Here is a 17864-nt window from a genome sequence, read left to right as displayed (position 1 = left end):
AGGTCATATCCCACAGGTAGCAACCCACAGATTAGGGTCCATTCCTGTTAGCACTCTATTGCCTAGGCGCATCTCAGAGTTAGCTCCCTGCTGCCCCAACCCACAGTTAGTGCCCTACTGGCCAGATCCCATTCTGCAGTTAATGCCCTGCTTCATAGGCTCCTTTGAATGAAGTACTAACACAACCAACATTTGCAAAGCAATTTTTGTGGGGATATGCAATAGTACCGCAGTATTTCAAAGCCACACTCAGAATGTAACATTTAACACTGTTGCATAATTAACCTATTTAAAAACATGCTGGAAGTGCATTGCTATGCAGCGAGTGGGGTTGAAGAGACTCTGATATATAATCACAGGATTTAGCAATACAACATTTTCCACAGAAAAAGTTGGGAAAAGAAGGAGGAATTATCTTGCAAAAGCTGTTCTCTCCTGTTGATGACATAGCTGCACAGATGATCATAAACTTCTGTTTCTCAGAAGCATGCAAAGTAAAATCTCACTAGATCAAAATAGACCAAGTTGAGTGCCTCAAAAAGTAATTCATTTGTGGAGTTCAATCTGCTCTTCTCAGAACTATGATGTGGAGATGCCGGCGTTGAACTGGGGTAAACACAGTAAGAAGTCTCACAACACCAGGTTAAAGTCCAACAGGTTTATTTGGTAGCAAAAGCCACTAGCTTTCGAAGCGCTGCTCCTTCATCAGATCTTCTTCCCTCGCCTGATGAAGGAGCAGCGCTTCGAAAGCTAGTGGCTTTTGCTACCAAATAAACCTGTTGGACTTTAACCTGGTGTCGTGAGACTTCTTACTGTCTTCTCAGAGAAAGTAGAGGTATTCAAATCAGTTTACTATCCAAAAAATTGTTGGCTGTGGAGTTCATTTGTAAAATATTACACTCACGCATGATGGTTAGTGATCCTTGAAACAAGGCACTGGGGGAGGGGTGTAAACGATATCAAAATGCATATGGCCCCACTCGGCTTTGTTTCTAATGCATTCCTTCTCTCTGGATAGTGGCATTTACTATGGGCTCAAGGAGCCAACAGCCTCTGGCAACTCACCCAGGTGACCATTCTTCAAGTGTGAGCCCAGATAGCCTGTCTGACCCTTCGGGCCTTTGCAGCCAAATATACACCTGACCCACCCTGTAGTCACTTCCATGCATTATTCAGCAGGGGGCTAATGACTGGCAAGAGGAACAAGATCAATAGCTTTATTTTCCCCTCCCTAGCCTTGGGACACAGATAGCAACTGTAGAAATCACAGTGCCACCCTGACTGAGGTCAACTAACTCAGTACAGACACAGGATCAAGCAGAAATAATGTGCAAATGTATAAAGTTTTTAATGCACTTTATAGAGAAGAACACGGAGTCATGACGGGAGAGTTCAGAAAGGTGGCCCTGAGGTTGATCAAAAAGATTAGTTTTAAGAAGATTTTAAGAAGATTAGAGGAAACATTCCAGTGGGGATGAAGCAACTGAATGTTTTACCACTAATGGTGAAGTAAAGGAGGGCGGGGTTCATGGAAGGTCAAACTTTGAGGACCAAGGCACATGACAGAGAACAAAGACGTAGAAGAATGCAAAGCAAACGTGGAGCAAGGCTATTAAGAGGTCGGAAGATAAAGATTTTAAATTATTGTATTGGGATGTAGATAGATGAGGGTGGGTAGATGAATGACTGGAATTCACTGGGAAACAAAGTACATGATGTGGAGATGCCGGCGTTGGACTGGGGTAAACACAGTAAGAAGTTTAACAACACCAGGTTAAAGTCCAACAGGTTTATTTGGTAGCAAAAGCCACACAAGCTTTCGGAGCTCTAAGCCCCTTCTTCAGGTGAGTGGGAATTCTGTTCACAAATAGAGCATATAAAGACACAAACTCAATTTACATGAATAATGGTTGGAATGCGAATACTTACAACTAATCAAGTCTTTAAGAAACAAAACAATGTGAGTGGAGAGAACATCAAGACAGGCTAAAAAGATGTGTATTGTCTCCAGACAAGACAGCCAGTGAAACTCTGCAGGTCTAGGCAACTGTGGGGGTTACAAATAGTGTGACATGAACCCAATATCCCGGTTGAGGCTGTCCTCGTGTGTGCGGAACTTGGCTATCAGTTTCTGCTCAGCGACTCTGCGCTGTCGTGTGTCGCGAAGGCCGCCTTGGAGAACGCTTACCCGAGTATCAGAGGCCGAATGCCCGTGACCGCTGAAGTGCTCCCCAACAGGAAGAGAACAGTCTTGCCTGGTGATTGTCGAGCGGTGTTCATTCATCCGTTGTCGCAGCGTCTGCATAGTTTCCCCAATGTACCATGCCTCGGGACATCCTTTCTTGCAGCGTATCAGGTAGACAACGTTGGCCAAATTGCAAGAGTACGTACCGTGTACCTGGTGAATGATGTTCTCACGTGAGATGATGGCATCTGTGTCGATGATCCGGCACGTCTTGCAGAGGTTGCTGTGGCAGGGTTGTGTGGTGTCATGGTCACTGTTCTCCTGAAGGCTGGGTAGTTTGCTGCGGACAATGGTCTGTTTGAGGTTGTTTGAAGGCAAGAAGTGGGGGTGTGGGGATGGCCTTGGCGAGATGTTCGTCTTCATCAATGACATGTTGAAGGCCGCTGCCCTCGACTTGACATGTATGCCCAAGCCGTCAGGAGGTGCGTCAACACCAAATTCATCAGCCGCACTCACAAGACAGCCCCGAACGTCACCCAAGCACAACGTAATGCCATCCACGCTCTCAAGACCAACCGCAACATTGTCATAAAACCAGCAGACAAAGGAGGGGCCATCGTCATACTGAACAGAACGGATTACTGCAAAGAAGTGTACCGACAACTCAACAACGAGGAACACTACAGATAGTTACCTGCAGATCCGACCAAAGAACACACCCGTCAACTGAACACTCTGATCAAGACCTTTGATCCGGACCTTCAGAACACCCTCCGTGCTCTCATCCCACGTACTCCCCGCGTTGGAGATCTCTACTGCCTCCCGAAGATACACAAGGCAAACACACCCGGCCGTCCCATCGTATCGGGCAATGGGACCCTGTGCGAGAACCTCTCCGGCTATGTCGAGGGCATCCTGAAACCCATTGTACAAAGAAGCCCCAGCTTTTGTCGCGACACGACGGACTTCCTACAGAAACTCGGCACACATGGAGCAGTTGAACCAGGAGCGCTCCTCGTCACAATGGATGTCTCGGCACTCTACACCAGCATCCCCCATGACGATGGCATTGCTGCAACGGCCTCAGTGCTCAGCGCCAACAACTGCCAGTTTCCAGATGCAATTTTACATCTCATCCGCTTCATCCTGGACCACAATATCTTCACCTTCAACAACCAGTTCTTCATCCAGACACACGGAACAGCCATGGGGACCAAATTCGCACCTCAATATGCCAACATCTTCATGCACAGGTTCGAACAAGACTTCTTCACCGCACAGGACCTTCAACCGATGCTATACACTAGATACATCAATGACATTTTCTTCCTTTGGACTCATGGTGAACAATCACTGAAACAACTATATGATGACATCAACAAGTTCCATCCCACCATCAGACTCACCATAGGCTACTCTCCGGAATCGGTTGCATTCTTGGACACACGCATCTCCACACGTTAAAGAAGCCATCCCCTACGGACAAGCCCTCCGTATACACAGGATCTGTTCGGATGAGGAGGATCGCAACAGACACCTCCAGACGCTGAAAGATGCCCTCATAAGAACAGGATATGGCGCTCGACTCATTGATCAACAGTTCCAACGCGCCACAGCGAAAAACCGCACCGACCTCCTCAGAAGACAAACACGGGACACAGTGGACAGAGTACCCTTCGTTGTCCAGTACTTCCCCGGAGCGGAGAAGCTACGGCATCTCCTCCGGAGCCTTCAACATGTCATTGATGAAGACGAACATCTCGCCAAGGCCATCCCCACACCCCCACATCTTGCCTTCAAACAACCGCACAACCTCAAACAGACCACTGTCCGCAGCAAACTACCCAGCCTTCAGGAGAACAGTGACCATGACACCACACAACCCTGCCACAGCAACCTCTGCAAGACGTGCCGGATCATCGACACGGATGCCATCATCTCACGTGAGAACACCATTCACCGGGTACACGGTACATACTCTTGCAATTTGGCCAACGTTGTCTACCTGATACGCTGCAAGAAAGGATGTCCCGAGGCATGGTACACTGGGGAAACTATGCAGACGCTGCGACAACGGATGAATGAACACCGCTCGACAATCACCAGGCAAGACTGTTCTCTTCCTGTTGGGGAGCACTTCAGCGGTCACGGGCATTCGGCCTCTGATATTCGGGTAAGCGTTCTCTAAGGCGGCCTTCGCGACACACGACAGCGCAGAGTCGCTGAGCAGAAACTGATAGCCAAGTTCCGCACACACGAGGACAGCCTCAACCGGGGTATTGGGTTCATGTCACACTATTTGTAACCCCCACAGTTGCCTAGACCTGCAGAGTTTCACTGGCTGTCTTGTCTGGAGACAATACACATCTTTTTAGCCTGTCTTGATGCTCTCTCCACTCACATTGTTTTGTTTCTTAAAGACTTAATTAGTTGTAAGTATTCGCATTCCAACCATTATTCATGTGAATTGAGTTTGTGTCTTTATATGCTCTGTTTGTGAACAGAATTCCCACTCACCTGAAGAAGGGGCTTAGAGCTCCGAAAGCTTGTGTGGCTTTTGCTACCAAATAAACCTGTTGGACTTTAACCTGGTGTTGTTAAACTTCAAACAAAGTACAGACAGCTAGGTTCCTAAGAAGTTGGTGTTTGTGAAGGTTGAGAAGATGGCAAGAAGTACAGTGGATAATTTGAGTTTGCAGGTGACAGATGACAAAAGCATAGTTCATAGCTTTGACTACAATAGCGTGAAATAAGGACACAAATAAGAATAGGGAAATAGGGCACAAACCTTGGTTTGTTCAGTTTAGTGACATATTATAGAAACTTATGAAATTCTAACAGGTTAGGCAGGATAGATTCAGAAAGTTTGTTCCTGATGATGGGGGAGTCCAGAAAAAGGGATCATAGTTTGAGAATAAGGGGTAAACCTGTTAGGACTGAAGTGATGCGAGATTTCCTCACCCAGGGAGTGGTGAATCTGTGGAATTCATAACCACAGAAAGTAGTTAGGGCCAAAACATTGTGTGATTTCAAGAAGAAGTTTCAAGAAGAAGCTCTTGGGGCTAAAGGAATCACGGGGCATGGTGGTGAGGTGGCGAGGGGAGGGGGGGGGGGGCTGTTGTTGGAGAACAGGATCAGGATACTGAATTTGATTATCAAAATGAATGGCAGAGCAGCTCCAACAACACTCAATAAGCTTGACACCACCCAGGACAAAGCAGCTGGCTTGATTGGCACCACATCCACAAACATCCACTCTCTCCACCATCGACGCTCAGTAGCAGCAGTGTGTACTATCTACAAGATGCACTGCAGCAATTCACCAAAGATCCTTAGACAGCACCTTCCAAACTCATGACTACTTCCATCTAGAAGGACAAGGGCAGCAGATACCTGTAAACACCACCTGCAAGTTCCCCTCCAAGCCATTCACCATTCTGACTTGGAAATATATCGCCGTTCCTTCGCTGTCACTGGGCCAAAGTCCTGGAATTCCCTCCCTAATGGCATTGTGGGTCAACCCACAGCACGTAGACTCCAGCGATTCAAGAAGGCAGCTCACCACCACCTTCTCAAGGGCAACTAGGGATGGGCAATAAATGCAGGCCAGCCAAGGATGCCCATGCACCACAAGTGAAAAAAAATCAAGCCATTGCTTCCAGGACGGTCACTGACATCATGTCCTCTGGAGACTTTCCTTCCTCACAGTCCCCCAAATTTGAACAGCTGACTTATACCTCCTTCCCAAAATCCACAAACAGGATATAGACATATCATTTCAGCCTGTTTCTGCCCTACTGAACTTATTTCTTCCTATCTTGGCTATCTTTGCTCGCCTTGTCCAGTCTCTTCCCAGCTACATCTGACTCTTCTAACATTTAACGTAATTCAACAATTTCCAGTTTCCCCGTCCTAAGCATCTTGTCTATACCATGGACATCTAATATCTCTACACCTACATCCCCCACCAAGTTGGTACAAGGGTTCTCCACTTCTTCCTTGAACAGAGGGCCAGCCACTGCCCATCCAATGTCATCCTCCCCCCCCCGGCTGAATGTGTTCTCCCACTGAACAATTTCTTCTTTTAACTTATATCACTTCCTCCAAATAAAAAGTGTTTTTATGGGTACCTACATGGACCTTAGTTATGTCTGTCTTTTTGCTGGATCTGTGGAAAATTCCTTGTTCCAGTCCTACCCAGATCCCCTCATTTTCCAATGCATTAATGACAATCTCAGTACAATTTCCTGTTCTAGCCTGGAACCAGATAACCTCCAATTTCCACCCTTCTTCCACCTTCACATGATCCATCTCTGACAATTTCCTTCCCTTCCTTGACTTCTTTGTCTCCATTTCCAAGGATGGGTTGTCTACTAATTTTCATTTCAAGTCTGCTGATTACACCGCTACCTCGACTACTCTTCCTCATTCTCTTTTTCCTGTACAGTCAGGCACTTTCCCGGTCCCCATCACATCTGCTCTGCTGACCCTCCACATCAGCACTTCTGATATGTCTTCCTTTCTCCTCAATTGAAGATCCCCCTCTTCAACTGACCCAATTCCCACACTTCTGCTCTGACCCATCTCCACCTTCCAAGAACTGCAATTGTGTTCCGCTTGTCTCCCTTTCTACTGCATCAGCCTCCACATTCAAAAGATCCTCAGCCATTTTCATCCAGCATTATGCCATCATCTAACAGATCCGTCGGCACTCCAAACAGACCAGTTACTTCGTGACATCCTGGTCTACTCTTCAATTACCCTCAAAACCTTGTCCCCTTCTCATGCAATCGTGCCAGATATAACACCTGCTCTTTTACCTCCTTCGCCACACTGTCCAAGGCCCTAAACATTCTTTTCAGGTACAGTAGTGATTTACTCGTACTTCTTTCAGTTTGATGTACTGTATTTGTTGCTCATCATGCTTTATTCTCTACATTGGGGAGACCAAACACAAATTGGGCAACTGCTTTGCAGAACACTTCTACTCAGTCCGCAAGCATACCCCTAGCTTCCAGTTATTGCCATTTTAATTCTCCACCTCACTCTCACATTTCTGTCCTTGATCTGCTGCAGTGTTCCACTGGAGTGCAACATAAGCTCAAGGAACAGCACCTCATCTTCCAACCTTAGAGTTCAACAATTTCAGTCAAGAGACTCTTTTTGTGTCACGTGCTGGTATAAATTTTGTTTTTCAGGTTTTGCTTTTGGATGTAGCTGTTCGTTATTCTGCTATTCAATCTCACTCTGAACAAATGCTTTGTTTCCCTGCTACAATCATTGCTACTCCCTTTGTCTTTGGTTCCATTGCGCCTTTATCATTTAATCTCTCCCACCTTTCACCCTATCCCAGACCTTCCCTTCTGATTTTCCTCCCCTTCTCCCCTTTCAACAACATAAAAACATCACATCTTTCTTCCTTCAGTTCTGAACAGGGTCATATTCAACTCAAAAAATTAGAACCATAGAATTCCTACAGTGCAGGAGGCGGCCATTTGGCTCATCAAGTCTGCACCGAACCTTCGAAAGAGTATCTTAGCCAGGCCACACATCTTTAGACACTAAGGGGCAAATCACCATGGCCAATCCACCTAACTTGTGCATCTTTGGACTGTGGGAGGAAACCCACGCAGACATGGAGAGAATGTCTGTGGAGTTTGCACAGTCACCCAAGGCCAAAATCAAACCTGGGTTCCTAGCGCTGCAAGGCAGCAGCACTAACCACTGTGCCACCGTGTCGCCCCCTCTCTTTTTCTCTTTCCATACATGCTGTCAGACCTACTCAGTATTTCCAGCACTTTGTTTTTATTTCAAGTTTCCAGCACCCACAGTAGTTTGCTTTTATCTCAATATTTATCTCATTGCTCTTTGTGGGATTTTGATGCATGTCAACTGGCTACCATGTTTCCTGCCTTACTACACTTCGAAGGTATTCATTCAATTAGCTGTAATGCACTTTGACACAACCCGAGATTATGAAAAGGATCACACAAATGTAACTATTTCTTTCTTCGAATATACAAGTCACACAAATTCCTAGTGATTTGTTAGATTAGTTGATTCAGACCCGTCGTTAGCAAAAGGGGAAGTACAATCTAGCCTCCGCGTTCTTGCATCCTACTATTGATTACTTTTGAAAGGGTTGATATTTCAGGATAAGATTTGGCTGTAAATACTGCCTCCCGAAAGGTGTAAAGTCCGCTGACATTCGTGTCTCGGACTATGCAAGAACAATAGCCCGGCAAAGTATCAGAGGACTCCTTCTACCCATTGAACCATAATTTAATGTGGCAATGCCTTCTGGCAAGGAGAAATTTGATTTTTTTAAAAAAGTGCTTACTGTGGGAAAACAGACAACAATCCATTTAATGTCTCAATAGTTCCCAGTATTTAAACAGTTTAGGCTTTCAGGCTGTGGCTCAAAACGGGCAGTATGAGATTAATCATATGAAATTAAATTTCAGGCGCTGCGTATCAAGGACAACTGATCCCATACCGTCCATTTTGCGTCAGAGCTCCTGACTAATTTCTAACCATGAATTTTCATATAATGATTGGATATTTCCAACTCAGACAGATCTAGTTTCTAGATTAACACAACTGTATTTTTATAAAGCTTTTGCCAAACCTTCTCAGAAAACCCCTGAAAAATCACAATACTCAAATGTTAAGAAATAGCGCTCCTCCCCTAAAAATCCCCAAAGAACTTTATAACAGTTCCTACTTCCGCTCTTAAGTCTTTACAGTAAATACATACCAAAAGCTACAGTAATAACCAACTGAACTCATAAACCCTATGAATTATCAAATGTAATCAAGCCATTTCCTTCGCTGGTAAAAAAAAGTTTCAAAATTAGAAAAAAAAATAACATCTCCTTACGAAAAAAGTGATAAATGCTACTGGGGGAGGCAAAGAGAAAATAGACCTAACTGTCATTTTAATTATTGCTAAACCAGGTCTACCTAACTTAAGGACAAATTCAACATAATTTATTTCATTTTTCTGTGTATTTAACCAATAAAAACAATTCACAAAGATTGCGTTCTTTACCATGAAATGATACAAATTCAACTCGATTTTTAAAAATATCTCTCGCCGAGAAAAAAAAATCAAATGATTGCTGATTTCTTGCAGGGTAGAAAGGACGGTTCTTTCATACTTGTGTTAATTACTCATTTTAAATTAATAACTAAGAGACAGACTTACCAGCTACTTATGTCCATAACAGCAAAACGTACACCACAGGAGAACGTCTTTTCAGCAGAAATCCTTTCTTTGTAACAATGAGAAACTAAACATTTCCGTACCCGGTTCACTCCGTTTAAATAATTCAGCTAGCAGTAAAAACACTAACTTCTTCCAGATACTTTCAATGCAGCGAGACACATGCTATCATCAAATCCAACTTCCAATAAGACCAACTCAGTCGATTCAGAAAGCAGCTTGTGGGGGGGGAAGGACCAGGCAACCTTAATCGCACACAGAGAACTTGATAACTGGGACTGAGCCACAAAAATTCTGCAAGACGTGCAGATGCAGAATACGGGAAGGATGTAAGGGTGGATTTCTATGCAGCTACACACTGATTACAAAGAGCAAACAGCAGCACATTTCCAGTTCGAAAAACAGCGTCTTGAAAAATATCAAAAATATATTATTTCTATTCTTATTTTTGAAATAAAAATATAATGGATCCATTACTCAAGATACATGCGTGCTCAAGTACACATTTTCAAATTGTTTTCCATGGCGTCTAAGGCCCATGTCTCATCTCTCTTCAAACAAAATAAGTTTACTGTATCTGTAAATATCATGCACTAGGAGATGGTGTCAGGTTGCAATTTGGCTGCAACACAACCATTTAGCTTATCCCACACACAATTCAAATGGATGTCAAGATGGGCTAATAAGACTGCTTCTCTATTTATGTTTAATAGTTTATGTACTTTGGCTGATTGGTGGTGATAGAATCTAATATCACATGAAATATTCAATGTCAACAACCACATTTGTAGCAACACCATCCAACTGAAGAATGTTTAGCAAACCTTTTTCATTTGTTTACATAATGCATTATGTAACAACATAAATCATCCTCATAAATATCATCATGATATAGAGTAAAGAATGAATTGTGATAAAGACATCAGGCCCATAAGACTGTTCTTGCGCAAACACAATGTTCTGCAGAATAGCCATACAATGTTTCATAAAAGCGCCCCCATTTCTTATCCCAATATTGTTAGAATCTTAATCTTCTAATTAATTGCTTTGATTCATTGCCCAGCTTATCATGTCTCACCTGAATGCAGAACAGTATGGTTCAACAAATGCTGGGTATGCAGTGGCCCTCTAATGCATCATCCAAGAGACTGTACTTCGTATGGACTATTTGAAGCAAGATTTTCTTTTGTCCATGTTGAAACCTATTCTGTATTGCACTGACTAAGACTAACACTTGCTCAACTGCAGCCATCCATTATTGAACATCTTTATTTATACCCTCCATCACCAACAGAGAGGGCAGCTGGGATGAATATAACCAAATGCTAATTTTTTTTAAATTCATGGGATGTGAGCATCACTTGCTGTGCCAGTGCCCATCCCAAATTTCCCATTAAATGAGTGGTTTGCTAGGCCATGTAAGAGTCAACCACAGTGCTGTGGATCAAGAATCACATGGGCCATTAATGAACCAGAGGAATTTTTACAACAATTATGTCATGGTCATCATTAGACTTTTAATTCTAGATTTTTATTAGCTTTAAATTTCACCATCTGCCATGATAGAATTCAAACCCAGGTCTCTAGATTATTAGTTCTGTGACAAAACCATCACGTCACCACCTCCCCATTACTTTGTTGCATTTTTTTGTTTAGACCAAACATATTAATTATACAACAAGAATTGGTAAAACAATAATGTGGATTCTTTATCTGAAGATAAGAGTATATACTCTTATCTTCAAATCTTGACGGAGGTTGAGGGGAGACCTGATAGAAGTCTACAAGATTATGAGAGGCATGGACAGAGTAGATAGTCAGAAGCTTTTTCCCAGGGTGGAAGAGTCAATTACTAGGGGGCATAGGTTTAAGGTGCGAGGGGCAAGGTTTAAAGGAGATGTACAAGGCAGATTTTTTACACAAAGAGTAGTGGGTGCCTGGAACTCGTTGCCGGGGGAGGTAGTGGAAGTGGATGCGGTAGTGACTTTTAAGGGGCGTCTTGACAAGTACATGAATAGGATGGGAATAGAGGGATATGGTACTTGGAAGGGTAGGGGGTTTTAGTTAAGTCAGGCAGCATGGTCAGTGCAGGCTTGGAGGGCCAAAGGGCCTGTTCCTGTGCTGTAATTTTATTTGTTCTTTGTACATACAATGATAACTGCGAAGCTATGTAGACACATCTGATCTGTAGGACTATTGCTCTGCTCTGTCCTGTCTACAGAGTACAATGGCTGATACAAATTCTCTCTCATTGGGATAATGATGGACAGCAGTTTAAGATATGCCCCTTAATGATACATCACAACATTCCCATTTTTATCAAATTAAAATTTTATCCTTAATGAATCAAAATCTATTTACTTTACGTCAATAGAAAATTGTTGTGTTTGAATATACTATTATTCAAAGCAATGAATTTATAAGTCGCTGAAGTGTACGGGCAGTTTACTTATATATTCAGACTTGTTTACAGTGAACTTGGTTTGAGATCACTGTATGCTTTCATAATGCTGATCTTGGTCGGGATGCTGTGTTTGGTTTGTGTCTTGCATTGTGCAATAGGGTTACTAGGTGTTTCTGCTTGTGGTGTTGGTCTGATTTATTACACAGCCAGGCCATTTGGTGTCCCTACTTGGTACAATCTCAACTCTGAATATGTGCTGAGAATTTCCACTAGATTCCATGTGCCATTGGTTGACTATTATCAAAATCTTTGTCTGACATTTAGGTTGAGCAATTTGTTGCCCACCGTTGGTTGGGTGTAACTCTTATCTTCACCTGTTTTTCAACAATGTCTATTGTATTCCTGGAAGTATTGAGGAATGAGGACTGCGAAGGGTTGTCCACAATTATCTGTTGAATAGTAATTCTACAGAGGTTCCACAGTAAGATGAAGTTTGCAAGTTCTGAATAGGTATACATATTATGTTCAGATCATATTGCATAGCCTGTTGGTTACATATCTGTATTGCAGAGTTAGGTTGTCTTTTCTCAGCATAAGCACAGGATTTCCAAGGGTGCTCCCTATTATCTGTGGGCTTCATTATTTTCTTAATGATGCATGAATGGTGACCTAGGGCAGGTCCCCACATGCCAGCAGGCCCTTGATCACCGGACCTCTGGTGTCCACTATATAAAATATCTGGGGTGAGCTGGGAGAATTGTTTTAGTGACACTGAAGTATAATGGTTGTCGGGGCAGAAGCTCCAAGTCATTGCACACGGTCAGTTTGGCAGTGGTTGAGCTTCCCATTCTGTGGGTACTACATTTCAGTGATGTAAATATAGAACATAGAACATAGAACAGTACTGCACAGAACAGGCCCTTCGGCCTACGATGTTGTGCCGAGCTTTATCTGAACCAAGATGAAACTATCCCACTCCCTATCATCCTGGTGTGCTCCATGTGCCTATCCAATAACCGCTTAAATGTTCCTAAAGTGTCTGACTCCACTATCACTGCAGGCAGTCCATTCCACACCCCAACCACTCTCTGCGTAAAGAACCTACCTCTGATATCCTTCCTATATCTCCCACCAAGAACCCTATAGTTATGCCCCCTTGTAATAGTTCCATCCACCCGAGGAAATAGTCTTTGAACGTTCACTCTATCTATCCCCTTCATCATTTTATAAGCCTCTATTAAGTCTCCCCTCAGCCTCCTCCGCTCCAGAGAGAACAGCCCTAGCTCCCTCAACCTTTCCTCATAAGACCTACCCTCCAAACCAGGCAGCATCCTGGTAAATCTCCTCTGCACTCTTTCCAGCGCTTCCACATCCTTCTTATAGTGAGGTGACCAGAACTGCACACAATATTCCAAATGTGGTCTCACCAAGGTCCTGTACAGTTGCAGCATAACCCCACGGCTCTTAAACTCCAACCCCCTGTTAATAAAAGCTAACACACTATAGGCCTTCTTCACAGCTCTATCCACTTGAGTGGCAACCTTTAGAGATCTGTGGATATGGACCCCAAGATCTCTCTGTTCCTCCACAGTCTTCAGAACCCTACCTTTGACTCTGTAATTCATATTTAAATTAGTCCTACCAAAATGAATCACCTCACATTTATCAGGGTTAAACTCCATTTGCCATTTTGCAGCCCAGCTTTGCATCCTATCTATGTCTGTTTGCAGCCTACAACAGCCCTCCACCTCATCCACTACTCCACCAATCTTGGTGTCATCAGCAAATTTACTGATCCACCCTTCAGCCCCCTCCTCTAAGTCATTAATAAAAATCACAAAGAGCAGAGGACCAAGCACTGATCCCTGTGGCACTCCGCTAGCAACCTGCCTCCAATCCGAAAATTTTCCATCCACCACCATTCTCTGTCTTCGATCAGACAGCCAGTTACCTATCCAATCGGCCAACTTTCCCTCTATCCCACACCTCCTCACTTTCATCATAAGCCGACCATGGGGGACCTTATCAAACGCCTTACTAAAATCCATGTATATGACATCAACTGCCCTACCTTCATCAACACACTTAATTACCTCCTCAAAAAATTCAATCAAATTTGTGAGGCACGACTTGCCCTTCACGAATCCGTGCTGACTATCCAGGATTAATCCGCATCTTTCTAAATGGTCATAAATCCCATCCCAAGGACCTTTTCCATCAATTTACCAACCACCGAAGTAAGATTAACCGGTCTATAATTACCAGGGTCATTTCTATTCCCTTTCTTAAACATGTAAAATGGAAAGAAATTTGCCCTCTCACCAATATCTAGTTTTCCATATAATTCATGCTGTCCCTGCATCTATGGGCATATAATCTGGATGGTAGCAAAGGCTTCTGATGGTGTCACTATGCCAATACATTCCTTGATGTTCATATATAGAATGTCTGCTCACTTTTTGCGTTGTTGTCATCCTCATCATTTCACTGTATAGCCTGGTTAGTCATTTTGTGTATCTTGTTTTGGTGATGTGCTCTTGATTGATTGGAATGCTTTGCAAATCTGCCCTCTGATTGAGAGACAACTGCTCTCTTAAACAGATTCTCAGTTCAATCTCATTCTTAGTCATATCGCAATATGAGTTCAGAATCTCAACAATTTCAGAATACTCCATTTTCCAGGAGTCTCACAGGCACCATTGGATAGACATCAGCTCAAAAGCATCAGGTCTCACTATGGTGAGGAAAACATTGTTTATCCTCATCTCCTATTTTGCTATTCTGTAAGGACGTTCGCACAGCCTTCACCTTGTTTAAGTTCTCAATCCATTTCTTCCAATATTTTTCTATTTGTAGCTTTAACTTGAACCTTTATTGTTTTAAGCGTAAGAAGCAGCTTTCCATTCTAGATTTTATTCAAGCTTTTTCGAAGTTGGATTCCTAGGATTCCACTGTTTTGGAAAATTCAAAGCGTTCTTTTTTCCTTCTTCGTGATCCTATACCTCTTCACCCATCCATTTCCTTCCCTCCTCTGCTCCAGGGTAGCATAGAGATATAGTATAATTTGTTGTAATGCCAATGAACTAAGTAGAAAATCAGGTAGTTTCCTGCTCCTGATCTCTATCTAGTGGCATGTAATTGAAAGTGCATGTTTGGTTGTTATCTTAGGACAGGATCAATTTGTATATGATGCTATTTACAGTCAACTAGCTTGTCACTACCAAGGCTCATACATTCAAAAATAATGACTTTAATTACATACTAAAAGGCAACTAGCACATGCGGAAAAATATGCCAACAGAAATGAGTGCCTTCAGGAGAAAAAGGGGAGGGAAACTCTGCTGCACTTGTGTAAAAGTTTATATTGATAAACTCATTGGAAGGAATAGTACAGTAGAATGTCTTGGTAATATTCCATGACATCATGGTGCAGGATGCCATTCAAGTTGAGAGAGCAAACTCTCAAACCAGCTCCACAATTCCTTCACCCCTCCTCACTTGCACCTACTAGCCAGGCCTCAACAATACACCAGACTTATCTTGAAGTCTAGCTCCATAACTTCCTCTTGTTCAAAGATTGCCTGTTGTGCCAGCAATGGCCTCTGCTCGAACCTGTCAATGCTAGGGCTACAGAGCTGCCAGCCAATGTTAGGTAGGACTCCCTCCCTTTTCTCAGCATTAAGTGGCTGCAAAACAGCCAGCATTTTGGTGGGGCGAACTCCTGACCAACTTTGTAGTTTGTGGGGGATATGGCAGGGCATTTGATTCCGCTTTCCTATTTTTTCTGACAAAGTGGACAACCTTATATTTCTCCAACCAATGTCTGTAGATTTGCGGACTCTTGGTATCCTCCTCACAACTTGCTTTCTCATGTATCTCTTTGTATTGTCAGCCAATATGACTACAATACAATCAGCCCCTTCATCCAAGTCAATAATATAGATCATAAATAGTTGAGGCCCCAGTACTGATCGCTAAGGCACTCCACTAGTTAACAATTCACCAACCTGAAAATGCTCCACTTATCCTGAATCTGTTTCCTATTAGTTATGATGTGGAGATGCCGGCGTTGGACTGGGGTAAGCACAGTAAGAAGTCTCACAACACCAGGTTAAAGTCCAACAGGTTTATTTGGTAGCAAATACCATAAGCTTTCGGAGCACAGCTCCTTCTGACTCCTTGCATCACTCCTTCCACTCCATCTGACGAAGGAGCTGTGCTCCGAAAGCTTATGGTATTTGCTACCAAATAAACCTGTTGGACTTTAACCTGGTGTTGTGAGACCTCTTACTGTCCTATTAGTTGGCCAATCCTCTCTCTTTGCTAATATTTCACCCCCAACACGATCAGCCCTCATTTTCTCCAAAAGCAACCTTATACGTAGCACCTAATCGAATGCCTTTTGAAAATCCAAATATACTACATCCCTTATTCATCCTGCTTGCTACATCATCAAAGAACTTTAAAAGATTTGTCAAACACATTTGCCCATTCATAAAACCATATCGACTCTGGTTAATTGTATTATGATTTTCTAATGAAAGATGTTATATTAACTGGTATATAGTTTGCAGCATTCTAATTCTCTTCTTTCTTGAACAAAGATGGATTGTATTCCAATCTGCTGGACTTCTCCTGAATCTAGGGAATTTTGGAAGATTAAAACCAATGGGTGGCACAGTGGTTAGCACGCTGCCTCACAACACCAGGGACCTTTGATTCCAGCTATCTGTGGTGACTGCACATTCTTCCTGTGTCTACATGAGTTTCCTCTGGGTGGTCTGGTTTCCTCCCACATGTTAGGTGGATTGTCCATGCTAAAAAATTGCCCCTTAGTGTCCACAGATGTGCAGGTTAGGTGGATAAGCCATGGTAAATGTACAGGGTTACGGAGATAGGGCAGAGGGAAGGACCTGGGAGGGATGTTCTTTTGGAGAGTTGGTGCAGACTTGATGGGCCAGATTGCCTCTTTCTGCATTGTCTGAATTCTATTGTTCAATACATCCACTATTTCTAATCCACTTCCTTTAAGTGGTCTTCAAGGGACTTGGTCTCGTTAGTGATTGACGTTGTTTTAAGTTCCTCCCTTCCTTTTGACCGCTGCTTTTCTACTATTCGAGGCATGCATTTTGTGGGTGGGCTAAACTTAAACCTGACTGGGACCAGTCTCCTGGCAAATACCTGTAGTTGTGGTTCGGCTTTAAACTAGCAGAAGTGTGCAGGTGTCCTTCTGCACTGTAGGGTTTCTATGATTCTATGAAGGAATATTTAAAAGTCCAAAAACAAAAGTCAAGGCAATAGAGAAATGTAGTGATGCATGTAAACACAAGCAGTGGGACAGGAAAGGACAAGAGTTTAACTGTAATAATGCATCTATGAATAAACTGATGCAGGCAATAGTAGTAAAAACAATTATAAACTTAGCATAGCCTTTGGTAATGAATGCAGCCTCACAAATTTTATGATTTGATTTATTATTGTCACGTGTATTAGCATACAGTGAAAAGTATTATTTCTTGTGCATGCATACCGTACATAGGGAAAGAAAGGAGAGTGCAGAATGTAGTGTTACAGTCATAGCTAGGGTGGAGAAAAAGATCAACTTAATGCGGGGTAGGTCCATTCAAAAGTCTGATGGAGCAAGGAAAAGCTGTTATGATGTTATGAATAAAGCTTATTTTTGAGGGGAATATGTTTGCTGGTAGAAAATTAGAAATGCCTGGAGTGGGTCTTGAACAGCCTGTCAGTTCAAGAGTAAAGACGCAAATGTTTTGGGAGTAAACTACTCATGACAATTTGTTTAATTGATTATCCGAATCTATCTCCTTTTCTCCTGAAAGCACAGATCCTTGCTGGATTACAGCTCAATGACACAGCAGCCCACTGGTACCTTTTGCAGGTGGTGGTGATTCTTCATGTTTGAACCTTCCCGTTGAGTTCTGATCAACTGGCGTTGGAGCCCTGGAGGGAGAAGAGCAGCAATTGATCCTTGTCTTAGCCGACATCCACACAGAGGAGGCTCCCATAAGAAGTCACATTGTTGTTTGGTG

At 43.0% G+C, this 17864-nt stretch overlaps 1 protein-coding gene across 3 annotated transcripts in view; it reads right to left on the bottom strand.

Annotated features, from left to right (window-relative positions):
- Positions 1-17813, bottom strand: part of atp10d (ATPase phospholipid transporting 10D) — a 209861-nt gene extending 192048 nt beyond the window's left edge. For 2 of the 3 annotated variants that reach the window (XM_078216997.1, XM_078216991.1), the window contains exon 1: positions 9393-9586. The gene's annotated coding sequence lies outside the window, so the exon portion shown is untranslated. Of the gene's footprint in view, positions 1-9392; positions 9587-17704 lie in introns of those variants that run through there. The other variant, XM_078217004.1, reaches the window with a different exon arrangement.
- Between the last annotated feature and the right edge of the window lie 51 nt (positions 17814-17864).

This window comes from Mustelus asterias, chromosome 1, assembly GCF_964213995.1.
Source record: "Mustelus asterias chromosome 1, sMusAst1.hap1.1, whole genome shotgun sequence".
In the NCBI taxonomy this organism is placed as follows: Eukaryota; Metazoa; Chordata; class Chondrichthyes; order Carcharhiniformes; family Triakidae; genus Mustelus; species Mustelus asterias.
This window is presented reverse-complemented; position numbering and strand designations above follow the sequence as displayed.